At 40.9% G+C, this 18,171-nt stretch overlaps 1 protein-coding gene across 2 annotated transcripts in view; it reads right to left on the bottom strand.

Moving 5' to 3' along the window:
* Positions 1–18,171, bottom strand: part of LOC123992957 (limbic system-associated membrane protein-like) — a 1,259,555-nt gene that overhangs the window by 698,441 nt on the left and 542,943 nt on the right. The gene's annotated exons all lie outside the window — the stretch shown is intronic.

Genomic DNA, 18,171 nt, shown 5'->3' on the forward strand with positions numbered 1-18,171 from the left:
TTGATGTCTTGAAAAGTTGCTTCAAGATATCCACATAATTTTCCCGCCTCATGATGCCATCTATTTTGTGAAGTGCACCAGTCCCTACTGCAGCAAAGCACCCCCACAACATGACGCTGCCACCCTTCGTGCTTCACGGTTGGGATGGTGTTCCTCGGCTTGCAAGGGTCTTCCTTTTTCCTCCAAACATAACGATGGTCATTATGGCCAAACAGTTCTATTTTTGTTTCATCAGACCAGAGGACATTTCTCCAAAAAGTGCGATCTTTGTCCCCATTTGCAAACCGTAGTCTGGCTTTTTTATGGCGGTTTTGGAGCAGTGCCTTCTTCCTTGCTGAGTGGCCTTTCAGGTTATGTCGATAATCGGACTCGTTTTACTGTGGATATAGATACTTCTGTACCTGTTTCCAGGATTTATTTGCACTTCTTGGAGACTTCGTGTTTCCTTCCTGAGCATTATGACGGCTGCATGGTTCCATGGTGTTTATATAGATGAACGTGTAACCTTCAGGCATTTGGAAATTGATCCCAAGGATGAACCAGACTTGTGGAGGTCTACAATTTTCGTTCTGAGTTCCTGGCTGATTTCTTTTGATTTTCCAATGATGTCAAGCAAAGAGGCACTGAGTCTGAAGGTAGGCCTTGAAATACATCCACAGGTACACCTCCAATTGACTCAAATGATGTCAATTAGCCTATCAGAAGCTTCTAAAGCCATGACATAATTTTCTGGATTTTTCCAAGCTGTTTAATGGCGTCAACTTAATGTATGTAAACGTCTGACCCACTGGAATTGTGATACAGTGAATTATAAGTGAAATGATCTGTAAACAATTGTTGGAAAAATGACTTGTGTCATGCACAAAGTATATGTCCTACATATGTCCTACAGCTTTTTTATCCTGCTGCTCAGCCACTTTACCCCTGATTGCAACTACCTTGTCTATCACTATCGTTATTGATATTGTCCGTGTACATACTCTATATTTTATTTATATTGACACTATCTATTTCTGATATTGCTACTATGCAAGTAACCATTTGGCTGTACCGTTTACACTTTCTGTAGAAACCCATCCACTTAGCAAGACATTGGTATGTGTGGTCGTAACATGACCATTTGACATACCACACACTCACTAAACATAAATGCTTTGTTTGTCAATTGTCTGAGTGTTGGAGTGTGGACCCTAGATATCCGTCAATAAAAACTAAAAATTGGGCCATCTGGTTTAAGGAATTTGAAAAAATGTATACTTTTACTTTTGATACTTAAGTACATTTTAGAAATCCCTTTTTCTTTTGATACTTAAGTATTTTTAAAACCAAATACTTTTAGACTTTTACTCAAGTAGTATTTTATTGGGTGAATTTTACTTCAGTCATTTTCAATTAAGGTATCTTTACATCTGGACACTTTCTGTTTACCTGGAATGTTTCCTTATTGTAAGCTACTACCACTTTTATTCTTAATCTTTACAGAACTACTCACTGTTTAGCACATGACCTCACATGTGAATCCTTAAAGAGATGGGTGGGGCTGGCTTAAGAGGCTGTGAACAATGCTGAAAGGGTGTAGACAAAGCAGAGCTCTCCAGTATGTACCAAAACATTCAAAGGCCCTTTTCTCAAAAGTGAGTTTACAAGTGTATCAACTTTCAAAGCAGAATTACTTTCCCATTGTTTCTCAAAAATACAGTGTATTATATATGAATTTGTAGTAGTTTGTAGTAGTCTCTACTTTTTTGCTACATAAGACCGAATTCAGGTAGTGAGTCACATACTGCATGCCAAAACAATATCAACACTAGCCATAAAGAACACCTATAGACCAGCAGGCTAACACTGTCGTCTTTATTTGCACCAAACACCCAGGTTTGATACCCAGTTGGTAAGATGAGGTATTGACTTGTTGAGAAAGCTCAGGTCTCCCACCTGAGTGGGTATAGGTCAAATCAAATTAAATTGTATTGGTCACATACACATGGTTAGCAGATGTTAATGCGAGTGTAGCGAAATGCTTGTGCATTTCGGCCTGCAGTCCAGAGAGTACTGCAGGCCTATGTAGGAATTTATTTGTGAATTACATTTGGTTAAATACAGTAACTTAGTATTGTGTTCTGGCCTGCTGACACAAGCATAATTAGCCTTTCCCTGGGGGAGGCAAAAACTTTCCACAAGCAAAGTACTTACTGTAGCTGGGCCTACACCTAAAAGTTAATCTGTTGTCAAGGAGACAACAGACATTCTGTGGCAGCAGACACATTCTCTCTGAGCCATTTAGTTTTAATACCTCAAGTCTCCTCTGCTACACAATTGCACAATTGCTACACAACTGGCTGTAGATCTAGGGAATGTCAAGCAGTCTGTTTGTGTGCCTGCCTCCAACCCAGCAGGGACATACTGTGAGGAACAAGGGCAGTTTTGGACAGCCAACTTGTTCAGTGTCTCACATTCAGCTTAATCACCCGACTCTCTTAATTCCAAGTTCCCAGCATCCAAGTATGTCCTTGCTCACCACTAGAACACAGCTAGTGGTGGGGCCAAGATGGTTATTTTTTATTTTATTTTTATTTCACCTTTATTTAACCAGGTAGGCAAGTTGAGAACAAGTTCTCATTTACAATTGCGACCTGGCCAAGATAAAGCAAAGCAGTTCGACAGATACAACGACACAGAGTTACACATGGAGTAAAACAAACATACAGTCAATAATACAGTATAAACAAGTCTATATACAATGTGAGCAAATGAGGTGAGAAGGGAGGTAAAGGCAAAAAAGGCCATGGTGGCAAAGTAAATACAATATAGCAAGTAAAACACTGGAATGGTAGTTTTGCAATGGAAGAATGTGCAAAGTAGACATAAAAATAATGGGGTGCAAAGGAGCAAAATAAATAAATTAATTAAATACAGTTGGGAAAGAGGTAGTTGTTTAGGCTAAATTATAGGTGGGCTATGTACAGGTGCAGTAATCTGTAAGATGCTCTGACAGTTGGTGCTTAAAGCTAGTGAGGGAGATAAGTGTTTCCAGTTTCAGAGATTTTTGCAGTTCGTTTCAGTCACTGGCAGCAGAGAACTGGAAGGAGAGGCGGCCAAAGAAAGAATTGGTTTTGGGGGTGACCAGAGAGATATACCTGCTGGAGCGTGTGCTACAGGTGGGAGATGCTATGGTGACCAGCGAGCTGAGATAAGGGGGGACTTTACCTAGCAGGGTCTTGTAGATGACATGGAGCCAGTGGGTTTGGCGACGAGTATGAAGCGAGGGCCAGCCAACGAGAGCGTACAGGTCGCAATGGTGGGTAGTATATGGGGCTTTGGTGACAAAACGGATTGCACTGTGATAGACTGCATCCAATTTGTTGAGTAGGGTATTGGAGGCTATTTTGTAAATTACATCGCCAAAGTCGAGGATTGGTAGTTTTACAAGGGTATGTTTGGCAGCATGAGTGAAGGATGCTTTGTTGCGAAATAGGAAGCCAATTCTAGATTTAACTTTGAATTGGAGATGTTTGATATGGGTCTGGAAGGAGAGTTTACAGTCTAACCAGACACCTAAGTATTTGTAGTTGTCCACGTATTCTAAGTCAGAGCCGTCCAGAGTAGTGATGTTGGACAGGCGGGTAGGTGCAGGTAGCGATCGGTTGAAGAGCATGGATTTAGTTTTACTTGTATTTAAGAGCAATTGGAGGCCATGGAAGGAGAGTTGTATGGCATTGAAGCTTGCCTGGAGGGTTGTTAACACAGTGTCCAAAGAAGGGCCGGAAGTATACAGAATGGTGTCGTCTGCGTAGAGGTGGATCAGGGACTCACCAGCAGCAAGAGCGACCTCATTGATGTATACAGAGAAGAGAGTCGGTCCAAGAATTGAACCCTGTGGCACCCCCATAGAGACTGCCAGAGGTCCGGACAGCAGACCCTCCGATTTGACACACTGAACTCTATCAGAGAAGTAGTTGGTGAACCAGGCGAGGCAATCATTTGAGAAACCAAGGCTGTCGAGTCTGCCGATGAGGATGTGGTGGTTGACAGAATCGAAAGCCTTGGCCAGATCAATGAATACGGCTGCACAGTAATGTTTCTTATCGATGGCGGTTAAGATATCGTTTAGGACCTTGAGCGTGGCTGAGGTGCACGCATGACCAGCTCTGAAACCAGATTGCATAGCAGAGAAGGTATGGTTAGATTCTAAATGGTCGGTAATCTGTTTGTTGACTTGGCTTTCGAAGACCTTAGAAAGGCATGGGTCTGTAGCAGGTCTGTAGCTGTTTGGGTCAAGAGTGCCCCCCCCTTTGAAGAGGGGGATGACCGCAGCTGCTTTCCAATCTTTGGGAATCTCAGACGACACGAAAGAGAGGTTGAACAGGCTAGTAATAGGGGTGGCAACAATTTCGGCAGATAATTTTAGAAAGAAAGGGTCCAGATTGTCTAGCCCGGCTGATTTGTAGGGGTCCAGATTTTTCAGCTCTTTCAGAACATCAGCTGAATGGATTTGGGAGAAGGAGAAATGGGGAAGGCTTTGGCGAGTTGCTGTTGGGGGTGCAGTACTGTTGACCGGGGTAGGAGTAGCCAGGTGGAAAGCATGGCCAGCCGTAGAAAAATGCTTATTGAAATTCTCAATTATGGTGGATTTATCAGTGGTGACAGTGTTTCCTATCTTCAGTGCAGTGGGCAGCTGGGAGGAGGTGTTCTTATTCTCCATGGACTTTACAGTGTCCCAGAACTTTTTTGAGTTAGTGTTGCAGGAAGCAAATTTCTGCTTGAAAAAGCTAGCCTTGGCTTTTCTAACTGCCTGTGTATAACGGTTTCTAGCTTCCCTGAATAGCTGCATATCACGGGGGCTGTTCGATGCTAATGCAGAACGCCATAGGATGTTTTTGTGTTGGTTAAGGGCAGTCAGGTCTGGGGAGAACCAAGGGCTATATCTGTTCCTGGTTCTAAATTTCTTGAATGGGGCATGTTTATTTAAGATGGTTAGGAAGGCATTTAAAAAAAATATCCAGGCATCCTCTACTGACGGGATGAGATCAATATCCTTCCAGGATACCCCGGCCAGGTCGATTAGAAAGGCCTGCTCGCTGAAGTGATGAGTGGAGGTCGTTTGACCGCTGACCCATTACGGATACAGGCAATGAGGCAGTGATCGCTGAGATCTTGGTTGAAGACAGCAGAGGTGTATTTAGAGGGGAGGTTGGTTAGGATGATATCTATGATATGATATCTTAGGATAGGATAAAGTAATCCTTCTCACCCCCCCCCCTTAAAATATTTAGATGCACTATTGTAAAGTGGCTGTTCCACTGGATGTCATAAGGTGAATGCACCAATTTGTAAGTCGCTCTGGATAAGAGCGTCTGCTAAATGCCTTAAATGTAAATGTAAAATGTAAATATCTATGAGGGTGCCCGTGTTTAAGGCTTTGGGGGGGTACCTGGTAGGTTCATTGATAATTTGAGTGAGATTGAGGGCATCAAGTTTAGATTGTAGGATGGCTGGGGTGTTAAGCATGTTCCAGTTTAGGTCGCCTAGCAGCACGAGCTCCGAAGATAGATGGGGGGCAATCAGTTCACATATGGTGTCCAGAGCACAGCTGGGGGCAGAGGGTGGTCTATAGCAGGCGGCAACGGTGAGAGACTTGTTTTTAGAGAGGTGGATTTTTAGAAGTAGAAGTTCAAATTGTTTGGGTACAGACCTGGATAGTAGGACAGAACTCTGCAGGCTATCTTTGCAGTAGATTGCAACACCGCCCCCTTTGGCAGTTCTATCTTGTCTGAAAATGTTGTAATTTGGAATTAAAATTTCAGAATTTTTGGTGGTCTTCCTAAGCCAGGATTCAGACACAGCTAGAACATCCGGGTTGGCAGAGTGTGCTAAAGCAGTGAATAGAACAAACTTAGGGAGGAGGCTTCTAATGTTAACATGCATGAAACCAAGGCTATTACGGTTACAGAAGTCATCAAAAGAGAGCGCCTGGGGAATAGGAGTGGAGCTAGGCATTGCAGGGCCTGGATTCACCTCTACATCGCCAGAGGAACATAGGAGGAGAAGAATAAGGGCACGGCTAAAAGCAATAAGAATTGGTCGTCTATAACGTCTGGAACAGAGAGTAAAAGGAGGTTTCTGGGGGCGATAAAATAGCATAAAGGTATAATGTACAGACAAAGGTATGGTAGGATGTGAATACAGTGGAGGTAAACCTAGGTATTGAGTGATGAAGAGAGAGATATTGTCTTTAGAAACATCATTGAAACCAGGAGATGTCATTGCATGTGTGGGTGGTGGAACTAATAAATTGGATAATGTATAGTGAGCAGGACTAGAGGCTCTACAGTGAAATAAGCCAATAAACACTAACCAGAACAGCAATGGACAAGACATATTGACATTAAGGAGAGGCATCCTTAGTCGAGTGATCAAAAGAGTCCAGAGAGTGGAGTGGTTGGTTTCGGGGTCAAGGCGATTTAGACAGCTAGCCAGGACATCGGTAGCAAGCCAGCATAGGAAGGGGGTCTGTTGTTAGCCACCTCTTGCGTTCCGTCAGTAGATTAGTGGTGTTCCGTGTGGTAGAGGGAATTAGTCCAAATCACACAACAACAAAAATAAAATAAAAACAATAGATATAGTTATAGAGGCCCAAGAATAAACATAATAATAATAATAAAAATAAATAAATTGTCCGATTGTCTATTCTGAGAGCTGCCGGTAAGACAGCTAACGGTTAGCAGGCCGCAGATGGGCGTTCAGGTAACGTCGAGACGGAGGAGCCAGCCGGATCTCCTTCGGGTAGATAACGTCGGCAGTCCAGTTGTGAAGGCCCGGTGGGGCTCCGCGTAGGCAGTAAAACGGGTCCGGATAGGTGACTGCAGCCCAGGAGTGATTGACGGAGCTCAGGACTGATTGACGGAGCTGGCTAGCTCCAGAGTAATTGATGTTTGCTCCGGAATCGACGAGAGCAGACACACGGATAGCAGCTGGCTAGCTGTGAGATCCGGGAATGAATGTCCAGAGAGCAATTGAAATCCAATGACATGGAGAGAAAAATTGGTCCGGTATGTTCCGTTCCGAGCCGCACTGCGCCGTACAAAACTGCCGATAGATTTAGAAGTTTAGAAGACAGGTTCTACTTTCCAGGGACTGGGCCACAGCTACTGCTGCTCATGACTCATTGTTACTCACGTGCTGTGGAGCTTATTGTGGATAAAACACATCAATGTACAAATCAAATGTATATAAATGCTGACCTCAATAGAGACTGTTGTCATAGGGAGTAGGAGGTATACAGCGGGGAGTGAAATATACATTTAAATAAATATTGGTGGAAGTTGAAAGATCGCGTTTGCTACAATCTCCCTTGAATTTGTACACAGACAACTGGATGTTTTTGTGTGACCCTGAAATACTATAGCGATGCATGTTATAAGAATGCAACAGCCGTTCCAGCATCGGTATAACAAAGCTCTGTGACCTGTACTCAAACAGAAAGGTAGAGAATTGGCTATTTACTGTTGATAATCTTTACAATGTACACAGTTAAAACCCACACTGCTTTTTTTAACAGTATGTATTTTCCTGCCAAGATTCCTTCATAGTATGCATTCCTGACTGTCCATTTAATTTCAACATACTGTTTAATGGCTTTAAACTCACATTGAGAGAATACACATTCAGCGAAAGAGTTATTTGGGGATTTTTCAGGAATATGGCCACCTTCAGAGTGCATGTGAGATGTCACTAGAGATTGGCATCCTGCTGTAGTGTCTCAGTGACCTAGAAAACAAAAGTTGCTGTAACAGCTGCCAAGAGGCCAAAAGTAAAATGTTCCTTCAAAAAAGGAGAAGACAAGTTGTATCCTCAAGTTATCATGAAATTGTATTTTTTACATTGGATAAAAGTAGATATGGTATATAATACACTGCAGTTGAGCAACAATGGGAAAGTAATTCTGCTTTGAAAGTTGATAACCACACTTTTGAGAAAATGACCGTTGAATATTTGGTACACCTACTGGGGAGATCGTCTTTGTCTACACCCAATCAGCATGGTTCACACCATCTTAAGGCCATGTACTAAACAACCAAAGATTTCAAGACTACAGGCATGTTCATAAATTCAATTCAGAGTGTCAAAGTGCACTCAGAGTGCGCTGTGGGCATTCATAAACTCAGAGCTTTGTCAGATTGTCTGTTCGTAAATTCAGTGTTTCACCTTCAGAGTGTTCAGAGTGCACACTGGACGCTCTGGCCAAGGAGTAGGGTTGATCCGAGTTGATTCTGACCTAACAGGACAAAAGCTAACTGGCTAACATTGGTTAACTTGCTAGCTACTTTCAGACACATATGAGAGAACAGCTGACTGACCATTTTACTTGCCCTAGCTGAGCTGGTTAGGCTGTTTTTATGTTATCCAGAGCATTGGTGTCCATAACTGTGCTGCTGGCAACTATTTAATTAAAATATGAAATGGTTACTGAAATGGTTACTTGCATAGTGGAGTCTTTTGCTTAGACATGTAGCAAGCTAAACAATAAACCATAATCCCAACTCATAAAGTTACTACCCTGCAAGAATCTGCATGTAGATAACCAACCAGGTTCAGTGTTAGCTACCATTAGCCTATATCTAGCAATGCAAATGGCTCTGAGATACAAATAATATTACTGCACAGATCATACACGTAATCCAGAGCCAGCCAGCTAAAGTTAGCAATACGTCTTAACTTTAAATAAATGATTATCTGACAAAATTAGAAACGTGTAATATCTGAAAATGTAGCTTGGTAGACTATCTTACATGGATGGACACTTCTCCCTCTGTCACGGATGCCATGGTTGCCCTTAGTTTGAGGATGTAATCCGGAGCTCTATGTAGTATACAACAACCTTCTGTGAGTTATCTTTCTGACTCCCTCTGCATATTTGCAATTAAACGGCAGATTTTTCTCCATCTCATTAGCGATCATACTCTAATTCCACTGGAGAGGATCCTGTCTTTTCATTGGCTAAACCAACTCGTAATTTAACATTTTTATTTGTATTTACAGATGGCACACAGTTTGTTATTAAGGCACATGAAAGAAGAGAAGGCAATTTGATTAAAAAAAAAAGTTATGTACAAATGGTTCTCCTGTGAAGTAGTGATGCACAACATACGCCTAGTTTCCTGAAACGAGTCACATATGTTGACAACTATGTAGGCCCTGTGTAGTGGTTAGAGGTTGTGATACTGTATTAAGGTTTGGCTTGGAAATATTTTTTTTGCCTGGTCACAGACAGCTGATGTGTTGTGCACTGAAGTGCACAAGCAAAGGGAAAATGTGAGAGAGTAGGAGAGCCCATAGACGCGAAAAGAAATTACAACAAGCAAAGTGATCATGCTGTTTGTATGTGGCTGCTATGAAAGTGAACTGTGTTTTCGTGTGATCAATGGTATATCCATTCCACAGACTCTGTTGAAAAATATTTCTTAAACGGAAGGAAATAGGAAAAAAAATGCCTGAATTTGTCAAATAGAAACTCTCATTTTCAACTGTTGGACTAATGATTACACCCTAGATAAGCTAGATGCAGGAAAGAGTGTGCAAGGCGGTATTGAATGTGTCACTGTCTCTCACCTTGATTACAAAAAAATGATTGACCTGTGCACCTACATTGTAAATGTTCATTCATAGGCTAGGTTGTAGCCACCTCATGGTGGCTATAGGGAAAATTGAGTATCATGTAGTAGCCAAAACTGGGTGAATGGAATATGAATGACAGTCTTCCAATATACTGTAATAGAAATAAGGCCATGCTGTATATCCTCTCCAAACGTGTGTGAGCTTTTTCCAAGCATCCAATCATCACATCTTTCCTATATTTTGAAAGGTGTTCAACACTTCTAAAACAAAACACACACACAAAGAATCAGACAAATATTTCACAAAATCTAGGTTGATAAGTGGAACCAGACGACGGAGTTCCCTGCCAAAATAAATGAGGAAGCCTGCAGTATAGCGCTGAAAGGTGTCGTAGTAGCTAACAAAATCTTGTTTGCCAGTTTTTTTAGGAAAATGTCTGCTCTGGTATCACATTTGGCATAGCTAATTACATGACGACTTATTTTCATTTTTTTTTTACAGTAGTAAAAATATAGCTCCTGTAAATGAAGTAGCAGGCTAATATGTATGCAAAATTGAAGCCCATGATGAATAAATGTGTCAATGACATAAAAACCTTGCGTGAATCGAGGAGAACTTTGTTTATTCCTGAACACACCAAGTCAAGATATCATTTCAAAGCCTATACAAACTGGATGAGGCCTTCCAGGAAGAAGCACTGGAGATGCACTTACAGGAGAAAAGAGGCCAAAACAACATGCGACCAGGGAGAAAACATTTCAGCCTTACTAACCACGTCACCAGTAATCATATTAACTTCAGAGTTTGCTTGACTCCTCTGACTTTACTGACTTCCCCTGTCAATGCGAGGAGCTCTGGGCCAGGAGCTACTGATAAAGCCTTTTGTACAGAAGCTCACAGGGCTGTGTCGCCGCAATACAGGACTGAATAGAAAGGGAAACCATCTGACCCCGTCTATGACAAATGTGAAATCACTTCCTGTGATCGCATGAAGGTCAGACAGTGAGGTCGGAGGTTTTTGGTTGAGTGTCCGATCGTGATTGGCTGCGGATGACCACCTCCGAAGGCAGTTGAGGAACCATTAGAAATATCAGTTGTTAAATGTAATGAGAAGTTTGCATAGAACTGAATCAACATGTATGGAAAAAGTAAGAAAAAACATGGCAACAATTGTTAAAAATGGGAACTATGACAGAGCCAAATTAAAACATTTAGACATCTGTTTACAGCTTGTGTGAAATGACTTCAGCATATAGAGGTTGTTGGTGGTCCTGAGTAAGTAGAATTAAACTATGAGGTTTCACGGTAACCTAGTTCTAAGAGCTTATTGTGAATATCCACCTCATATTCAATCAATGCATGTTTTCCCTTAACCCTCCTGTTGTGTTAGTTTCATGTTAATTCATTCTGTGTTCCCGGTCCAAAATAACCGCCCCATTATAGCTGATTTATAAATCCATAATAATACATATATTATCACCTAATGTTGTGTTGGATCTTTTTATCAACTTAAGTTCTTGTGAACATTACACGTTTTGAACTTATTTGCTATTTATGGCCTGTAAGGCCTCATTGACCTGAGCTCATACAACTTGTTTTTGAGTTTAAAAAAAGCATAAAGTATGGATTATTTTGACTATAACAAATACTCAGATGAAACAAATTGTGCTATTTATCACAGACTACTTTGTGTCAAAGTTTAACAAAGACTCTCTCCTCCTCACCAGTGTCAAGATCAAAGATATGATCAAGAGCCTCACATACAGTATATCGTTTGGTCATTGTGCTGCCACAGAATGAATTGTGAGCAAGGCCTCAATAAAGCTTCATATACCAGAGCTGACAGAACATATATTATTTAAACAATGTTGCGATTGTTTGTGAGAATGCCAACAGGTGTGGTTCCCATGGGTGAAAGATTCGATTAGGGAAAGGTTTCCATGGGGGCCAAGAAGGGGAGTGTGTGTGTGTGTGTGTGTGTGTGTGTGTGTGTGTGTGTGTGTGTGTGTGTGTGTGTGTGTGTGTGTGTGTGTGTGTGTGTGTGTGTGTGTGTGTGTGTGTGTGTGTGTGTGTGTGTGTGTGTGTGTGTGTGTGTGTGTGTGTGTGTGTGTGTGTGTGCTCAAACACACATGCATGTGGGGGTCTGGGAGAGGAAGTGTGTCCATCTGATTAATGGGCATGTGCCTGATTTCAGATTTATACACTAATTGAAGTCTCACCCATTCATTTCTAATGACCGAGAACACCACAGCTGTACAAAAGTTAAATAAAACACCCAAAGTGTAATTAATTAATTAAGGCATGAGGAGGTAGGCGAATAATTACAATTTTGCAGATTAACACTGGAGTGATAAATGATCAGATGGTCATGTACAGGGAGAGATATTGGTGTGCAAAAGAGCAGAAAAGTAAATAAATAAAAATATTATGGGGATGAGGTAGGTAAAATTGGGTGGGCTATTTACCGATAGACTATCTACAGCTGCAGCGATCGGTTAGCTGCTCAGATAGCAGATGTTTGAAGTTGGTGAGGGAGATAAAGTCTCCAATTTCAGCGATTTTTGCAATTCGTTCCTTTCACAGGCAGCAGAGAACTGGAACGAAAGGCGGCCAAATGAGGTGTTGGCTTTAGGGATGATCAGTGAGATACACCTAGAAACCCATGGGCACATCAGTCCTGCTGGGGAAAGACAGTGTGATCAGGCTATCACACACACATGAAGGCTTATGAATAGTGAGTGAGTGACTGAGAGAGAGTCAACTACTGTACAAATGGATAGCTGTAGTGTAAGCTTTTAACTTTTTTTAAATAAACCTTTATTTAACTAGGCAAGTAATTTAAGAACAAATTCTTATGTACAATGACGGCCTACCCCGGCCAAACCCGGACGACGCTGGGCCAATTGTGTGCCACTCTATGGGACTCCCAATCATTGCCAGATGTGATACAGCCTGGATTCAAACGAGACACAGTACAGACCCAGAAACTGAAACTTCACTGTATTCTCCATCGAGGAAAGATAATTACTTCCCCCCCTGGCTATCAACAATATGCTCCGTGCCTAGTTTTGACTGTATTTTATCCTAAAACTGCAAAAAAAAAAAAATATTCAGACAATATGCCTACAATACCAATTTGACAAGGGATGAGAGTGGGTTCTGCCTTCAGGCCACACTAGTAATTAGCTAGCCCTGAACAACATGCTTATTTGCTTCCCCACTTCTCCACAACTTGTTGGATCACATACTTAACCAAAGTGGCAGATTTTCACTCAAGAAAATAGTATAGGTAAATGTAGGTCTAATACTGTTTGAGCTGTCTCAAAACAGTGGATTATCAAAATCCATAGGCTTACATTTTCCTCATTGTCACCAGCTCCCCCAGGCTCCAATGTCACAGTGAGGATGACCGTAAGGAAAATACAAGGATATTTGAAGTATAATAGCGTTTCAAAATGTAAACAAACTCTGCAAAAATGAACTTTATTTTATATATATATAAATTAGCAAAATTGTTTTAAAGAATTACTTTGTTGTTGGGGTTTTGCGTGTAGATTAATGAGATTTTTAGAATAATGCTGTAACCTAACAAAATGTGGGAAAAGTCTAGGGGTCTGAATACTTTCCGAAGGCACCGTATACATAATGTGATCTAAAAATGACAATGGACCATGAAGTATTCTTCTTCAACTATATTACACTGCAGACAAGCTACCTGACTACAATTTTTAAAAAACTGTTCACCAAATCATATCTCTAAATGCCTTGTCGGCACCAGATACTGTAGACTAAATATACCAGAACTCGCCTTTCCTTTCAATAATACAAGGCATGTGTCCTCAGCATTGTAGCTATGAGGCCACCCTTATTCAATTTACAGAGTGTCACCAAAATTACCAGACGAGCAACCTTTCCCGCTTTACTAGGAGATCCTGACAGATCAAAGTAAACACTGAGGAGGCTGTTGGGTGCCGTTGGTGTAAATCACGAGGGTGACATTCTCTGAAATTTATTTCACAGACAGAGAAACAAATAACTAACATGATAATGAGCCTACTACTACAAACTGTGTGTTTGTATGTGTGCACGTGTGTGTCATCAATGAAGGGAAGTAGCCATGGTTGCCCTCACTATGAAATTACAGGATCAGTGACCAACAGAAGGAGCCTGGCTTGTGTGGGCCGACCAGGCCCCATACTGCACCGCTGCAGCCCCCCTCATCATCTCTCCTGACGGAGTCATTATGCGCCTTGAGGGCGGCTCGTAGGCGCAGGCAGCCAACTGCAGCACATCTAAATACTGATGCAAATGAGACTTTTGCCACAATTAATCATCATTTAGGCAGAGTTCCCTGCTTTTGGTCGGGCCGGCCTCCACCATGCTAATTATTACCCACATCCTTTAATGGGTCGTTATCCCCCACGATGCTGTACCTGCCACACATGCCATTAGTCCTGTGTTACAGATGTCAGGGATGCCTGGATAAAAACACTACACGTCTATTGATCAGTTATGCATATATTTATAAATGTTTGCATAACTATGCAAACAAATGAATACTGCTGCCATTTAAAGAACAGCAGCTGTTTCATACACTGGGAAAATAACATATGCCTAGTATTGATCTGTTGGGTTTTTAGGGTTGCGTTTCACCAGCGAAGGCTAATTCAATCTAAAAGCTCTTACTATACAAATTAATAAGTGGACTCCATTAGTTCACATCGTCAGACCAACAAGTACAGTAAGAGGTATATGCCTCAGAGATACGAAAGGCTGAAAACACAAGTGTCAAATCTTTGCAGAATATTTGGTGGAAGAACAAGAATATAGTACTAACAAAATAGTATATTTGTTCGTGTGCAATTATCTTTAAATAGAATGGGCATGCCAAAAGGGATTTATGAATTCATATACAAACACTGATTGTTGCTTCTGGGATTTACCCAACTTGGTGTAGAATATGAGAACACATCCATATATTATCTAACTCATTTTCACAGAAACATTTTCCTCTGGTCATGGAATTGTGTGTTCTAATAAAGTTAGGCCTCAGTTCCTCTGTCGGTTTAGGCTTTACAATACCGGTGGACCCTGATCCACCGCTCAAGCATTTATATATCCCTTCAATATGCATTTCAGTTAGTCATTCTATTTCAATTATTTTAGCATGAATCTGCTTCCATGCAAGGGGAGTAAAACAAACCAATATCTTTATTAATGCATTTTATTTATATTTTCTCTGTGTAATTTCGATCATTTAGCGGCACACATTTGACACGATCGTATCTGTGCAATATTTAAATACCGTTTCTCTTTTTTTAGATTCCAATCTTATATCCTGTTATGAAAAAGTTCAAATGAATTGTTCTTACTTTAATAAAGGAATCAACGTCCCTTTTAGCAAAGAAAAATACAGAATATTATTCAATTATTGACACTGGGAATAACCCTTTCAAATAGAGGAAATGGTTCTCCAAACACAATCGATGTATATAAATGATTTCAAATGTGAATGAATACAGATCTCAAAAGTTAGTTTATATTATTAAAAAATACCTGGAAAGCATTAACAGTTCACCATGGTATCGAAACCCTTATAATCCATCCATTTCAGGCAAAGTACTGCACTCTAAGCTGGGAGAGTAACCATCATGAAAACAAAGGATGGGGACTAAAACACAATTTGTTGTTTGACTTATGCTGTTTTTTGAAGGCCCAAAGGTCAAAAATAGAATGGTTTCCTCTTATAATTTGGTTATGATGTGTTCCTCAAAATATCACACGTATCAAAATATACGTATTACTCAATTCTGCCTGGAGTCGCTCTCGTAAAGGTCATTGGACAGTGGGTAAAGTTACTGGGGCTTATAAAATTGTCGGCTTAAAAATGCATTCGTTTTGTGAGTGTGCGACTCAGGGTCTCTCAGTTTACGTCTACCTAGAGCTGTTTAAATGTCTTCTCTGTTGTTCAGCCATGCATTATGCATCACAATCTGCTGAAGGTCAAATTCCTTAGGATTCAAATGTTTCAACATATTACGGGCAGAGGAAGCATGGGCGCGGCATATGGGGACTAAACTTAAATCTACATAATAAATGTTGGAGACGTTATGGACATTGAGCATAAATTAAGACCCAAGCAAATTACTTTGGACTCAAGAAACACCTGGAGCATATGCATGGTGTGCTGTATGGACAACAAGTTCTGCCAATATGCAAATGTGTGTTAATCAAGTAAGCACACATGGATCCCAATTCAATTACAAATTATGGACATTACTTTAAGAGGGGGCTGGTTACATTTGCTGACATACAATTATGCAGACAATGCAAATTAAATAAAAACTGATTGAAGTCTAAAGTAAAGACCTACTTTGCTTTCCCATGCAGCAGAAAATCCCCATCTATATCCACTCAGGCAGTGTTTTAGTCTGTTAGTAAGATGCAGTGGAGTTCCTAGTAGTGGTTAGGTGGCCTTATAAGAGAAATGGAGTGATGATACAGAGCTGTGCTTTCTGAACCTGGATCCAGCACACTGTCATGTTGCCTCTTGGCTATTCTCAAACAGCCCTCTGTACTAGGCCTTGTGGGAACATCTCCCCTCAGACTGTTGGTGGTGGAAACTTCACTCTGGAATGTGTTGCTCTTAAACTCAGCCAACAAGCAAAGTCCCAGGAGGGTTACATTACAGCTTTTCAAAACACTAAAATAGGTGGAAACAAAGCGGCTGCCATTATGAAAGATTGATTGATTCATTTACTGCTAAAAGGGAGTTTTATCACAGCAATACATAGACATTTGTATTTTCACCTAGAGCCTATAAATTTGGTTTCACTTTCTAACCTGAGGCTTTTGTTTTATAACATAATATTGAGGTAACCTAAGCATGTATTCATATAACACAGCGTTCACAAGGCCTAGCCCACACTTCAATCTCCACAAATGGATGAGTGAGATGTACAGTGCCTTGCGAAAGTATTCGGCCCCCTTGAACTTTGCGACCTTTTGCCACATTTCAGGCTTCAAACATAAAGATATAACACTGTATTTTTTGTGAAGAATCAACAACAAGTGGGACACAATCATGAAGTGGAACGACATTTATTGGATATTTCAAACTTTTTTAACAAATCAAAAACTGAAAAATTGGGCGTGCAAAATTATTCAGCCCCTTTGCTTTCAGTGCAGCAAACTCTCTCCAGAAGTTCAGTGAGGATCTCTGAATGATCCAATGTTGACCTAAATGACTAATGATGATAAATACAATCCACCTGTGTGTAATCAAGTCTCCGTATAAATGCACCTGCACTGTGATAGTCTCAGAGGTCCGTTAAAAGCGCAGAGAGCATCATGAAGAACAAGGAACACACCAGGCAGGTCCGAGATACTGTTGTGAAGATGTTTAAAGCCGGATTTGGATACAAAAAGATTTCCCAAGCTTTAAACATCCCGAGGAGCACTGTGCAAGCGATAATATTGAAATGGAAGGAGTATCAGACCACTGCAAATCTACCAAGATCTGGCCGTCCCTCTAAACTTTCAGCTCATACAAGGAGAAGACTGATCAGAGATGCAGCCAAGAGGCCCATGATCACTCTGGATGAACTGCAGAGATCTACAGCTGAGGTGGGAGACTCTGTCCATAGGACAACAATCAGTCGTATATTGCACAAATCTGGCCTTTATGGAAGAGTGGCAAGAAGAAAGCCATTTCTTAAAGATATCCATAAAAAGTGTTGTTTAAAATTTGCCACAAGCCACCTGGGAGACACACCAAACATGTGGAAGAAGGTGCTCTGGTCAGATGAAACCAAAATTGAACTTTTTGGCAACAATGCAAAACGTTATGTTTGGCGTAAAAGCAACACAGCTCATCACCCTGAACACACCATCCCCACTGTCAAACATGGTGGTGGCAGCATCATGGTTTGGGCCTGCTTTTCTTCAGCAGGGACAGGGAAGATTGTTCAAATTGATGGGAAGATGGATGGAGCCAAATACAGGACCATTAAGGGGGCTGAACGCACAATTCTTCAGTTTTTTATTTGTTAAAAAAGTTTGAAATATCCAATAAATGTCATTCCACTTCATGATTGTGTCCCACTTGTTGTTGATTCTTCACAAAAAAATACAGTTTTATATCTTTATGATTGAAGCCTGAAATGTGGCAAAAGGTCGCAAAGTTCAAGGGGGCTGAATACTTTCGCAAGGCACTGTATCTGTATTGATGGAGGAGGGTGTATAACAGTGGTACAATCGGCTGGTTTAATGTCAGCCTTGACTGGGATAACTCATTTTCATGTCTGGATTATAAAATAGCTGTAATTTGCTCATGTTGTCATGAATCTATATAAGAGAAATGCTTTCCAATTTGTTGTAACTTATTTAGTATCATGACTGAGGCAGCAGCTCTGCTAGAAAAACTGAGATAGGAAATTTACACCAAAAATATTGTTATTCCATCTGTTAGGCAATAACAATGTTGTGTGAGAGAAAGAATCAAGTACTACAGACAATTTCAACCAGTTACTGTGTGAGTAATGCTTTATAAATAGG

This window comes from Oncorhynchus gorbuscha, linkage group LG13 (genome assembly GCF_021184085.1).
Source record: "Oncorhynchus gorbuscha isolate QuinsamMale2020 ecotype Even-year linkage group LG13, OgorEven_v1.0, whole genome shotgun sequence".
In the NCBI taxonomy this organism is placed as follows: Eukaryota; Metazoa; Chordata; class Actinopteri; order Salmoniformes; family Salmonidae; genus Oncorhynchus; species Oncorhynchus gorbuscha.